The 3,299-nt window shown below is 42.8% G+C and overlaps 1 protein-coding gene and 1 pseudogene across 5 annotated transcripts in view; both read right to left on the bottom strand.

Annotated features, from left to right (window-relative positions):
- PRPSAP2 (phosphoribosyl pyrophosphate synthetase-associated protein 2) overlaps positions 1-3,299 on the bottom strand; it is a 72,222-nt gene that overhangs the window by 20,975 nt on the left and 47,948 nt on the right. The window lies entirely within an intron of this gene.
- LOC105521002 lies at positions 477-2,644 on the bottom strand (annotated as a pseudogene).

Here is a 3,299-nt window from a genome sequence, read left to right as displayed (position 1 = left end):
CATCCTGGCTAACACGGTGAAACCCCGTCTCTACTAAAAAAATACAAAAAAAATTAGCCAGGTGTGGTGGTGGGCACCTGCAATTCCAGCTACTCAGGAGGCTGAGGCAGGAGAATGGCATGAACCCAGGAGGCAGAGCTTGCAGTGAGTGGAGACAGTGACACTGCACTCCAGCCTGGGTGACAGAGCAAGACTCCATCTCAAAAAAAAAAAAAAAGGCCACACTGTTTTCTAAAGTGGTTACACCATATTACAGGCCCATGAGCAGAGCATCAGAGATCCAGTTCCTCCACATCTTCACCAACACTTGGTATAGTAGTATGGTAATTTGTGTCTTGTTTTCTCCTAAGCAGTCTGGATAAAGGTTTATCAATTTTATTGATTGTCTCAAAGAGTCAGTTTTTTAGCTTTTTTCTGGTTTTTGTTTTCTATTTCATTGATCCATGCTTTAATCTTTTTATTTTTGGCTGTTGAATTCAATTCTTTATATAACATCCCTTGTAAAAATGAAACAGTAAAAACAAACCAAAAGGAGGGGCAGGGTAAAATTTGAAAAGGAAAGGAAAGGGAGGAAAAGGAAATAAAATAAGATGATTTATTGCTTCTCCCTCAGTATCCTCCTTGGTATCTTCCTCCATTGAAAGAGCTTTTAGCTCTTCTGCCCCTTTTTCGGCATGATTATTTTTACCTGATCCTTTCTTTTCTCTCTGATCTTTTTCTTGCATTCTTCAAACTTTGTTTTGAATTTCTGTGCATTCTCAACATTCAGGAAGCAGATGGCCAGCAGCTCTGGCTTGGGGCACTTGTTGGCGAAGTTGGCGTGGGTGTTCCAGACCCAGGCATGGTCACTACCCACGTTGGGCTTCAGCTCCATCATCAGCGTGAAGTAGTGGTTAGCACAGATCTTCAGGGTCTTGTCCCTCTGCATGAGGAGGCGGATGGTCCCTTTCTCCTTGTGCTTCAGGAGCTTGACGTCGCTGATGCCTCACTCCTTCCATTCTGGGAGATCCTTCTCTGAGGCAAATCAGAACAGTTTTGTTCACATTTTTAAAAGTTCTTCTTCATCTTCCCCCAGCACTTTTTTTTTTTGTTTGTTTGTTTTTGAGACAGAGTCTCGCTCTGTCGCCCAGGCTGGAGTGCAGTGGCCGGATCTCAGCTCACTGCAAGCTTCACCTCCTGGGTTTATGCCATTCTCCTGCCTCAGCCTCCCGAGTAGCTGGGACTACAGGAGCCCGCAACCTCGCCCGGCTAGTTTTTGTATTTTTTTTTAGTAGGGACGGGGTTTCACCGTGTTAGCCAGGATGGTCTCAATCTCCTGACCTCATGATCCACCAGTCTCGGCCTCCCAAAGTGCTGGGATTACAGGCTTGAGCCACCGCGCCTGGCCCCCCCAGCATTTTAATTTCTTGCTCAGGAAGAGAAACTATTGGCTCAAACTGAGGGTCATGGTTGGACTCATCCGCATTCTCAGTGGAAGTATCATGGTCCTCATGAGTGTCCTTGGCGCAATGCAAAAGCAGCAACTCGGCTGAGTGGGTTGTCGCTGGCTTCAAGGCCTCCCATCTGCTGGCTCTGTGGCCTCTTGCAGGAGCTTCTTCCCTCTGCAGCTGGCTTTTTTTGTTTTGTTTTGTTTTTGAGATGGAGTCTTGCTCTGTCACCCAGGCTGGAGAGCAGTGGTATGATCTTTGCTAGTGTGGTGGTGTGATCTCGCCTCCCTGCAGCCTCCGCCTTCGGATCAAGTGATTTCTCCTGTCTCAGCCTCCCGTGTGTGCCACCATGCCCGGCTAATTTTGTATTTTTAGTAGAGACAGGGTTTCATTGTGTTGGCCAGGCTGGTCTCAAACTCCTGACCTCAGGTAATCTGCCGGCCTTGGTCTCCCAAAGTGCTGGGATAACAGGCGTGAACCACTGTGCTGTGTCTTCGTTTTCATTTGGTTCTAAATACTTTGTAATTTCACTTTTGACTTCTTCTTTGACCTATGGGTTATCTAAAAGTATGTTATTTAGTTACTAAATATTCAGGACATTTCCAAAGATATTTCTGTTATCAGAATTATTCTTAATTCCAGTGTGGTCAGAGAATATATTTTGTATGGCTTGCATAATTTTAAATTTGGGCCTTATTTTATGGCTCACAAGAATATGATCTTTGTAAGTGTTTATACTAAAAAAGAACATACGTTCTGCTCTCCCTGGATGGTGTGCTATGACTGTCAGTCAGATTCAGCAGGCTGATAGGGTTGTTCAAGTCTCCCGCATCCTTAATGATTTTCAGTCTCCTTATTCTATCAATTACTAAGAGAAGAATAATGGAACCACTGACTATCATTATGGATATATGCAGTTCTCAGTGTTTGCTTCATATGCTTTGAAATGCTGTCATTTACTTTATAAATGTTTAGAACTGTTTTGTCCTCTTGAAGAACTGACCCCTTTATCATAAGGAAAAGACCTCCTTCTTCAACCGTAGCAAAATTATTTGCTCTGATTTGTCTGATATTAATACAGCCACTCCAGCTTTTTTTTTTTTTTAAAGAACTAATGTTATCAGAGTATATTATTTTTCCATATTTTTACTTTTAACCTATTCCTTCCTCCTTACCACCTTATACTTTATCTCATTAGGTCCCTGGCCACAGAGCATCCCTCACTGGACCTGATTCCTGGGGGCCATGCTGAGTCTTACTCTTTCTTCCATCCTCAACACCTAATGCATGGTAAATGTTCAAGTGTTTAAGCATTCAACAAGTTCTTGCAGTCTTGGCTTACTAGCACCAAAAATTCAAAACAAGTTCTTATCTAACTGCTCACAAGAATTACTAAAAACAAACAAAAAATCAGGGGTTATACTGAATCCCACTAGTACTATCTATACTAGATACAGCCAAGGCATTTACATGACATGTGAAGAGCAGGGCACTAGAAAGTACTAAATACTATTGGTATGTAGACTCTTATGAGCTGTTAGAAATATCACATCAACCAGGTTTCCTGTATGCACTACACAACTAAGGAAAGCTTTGCTACAGTGTTAGCAATTATTTCAAAAAATTTAAATTTGGCTGGGCATGGCAGCTCATGCCTGTAATCTCAGCACTCTGGGAGGCTGACGCGGGCAGATCACTTGGAACAAAGAGTTCAAGATCAGCCTGGCCAACATGGTGAAACCCCATCTCTACTGAAAAACAAATGAACAAACAAAAATTTCATGCTTAAATCATTCTATTTTTCAAGATACTTTTTGAAGCTAGGTGATGGCTCACACCTGTAATCCCAGCACTTTGGGAAGCCGAGGCAGG

The sequence above is a fragment of the Colobus angolensis genome, unplaced genomic scaffold (genome assembly GCF_000951035.1).
Source record: "Colobus angolensis palliatus isolate OR3802 unplaced genomic scaffold, Cang.pa_1.0 Scaffold392, whole genome shotgun sequence".
NCBI classification, from domain to species: Eukaryota; Metazoa; Chordata; class Mammalia; order Primates; family Cercopithecidae; genus Colobus; species Colobus angolensis.
The sequence above is the reverse complement of the archived record's forward strand: the minus strand, read 5'-3'. Positions and strand labels throughout refer to the sequence as shown.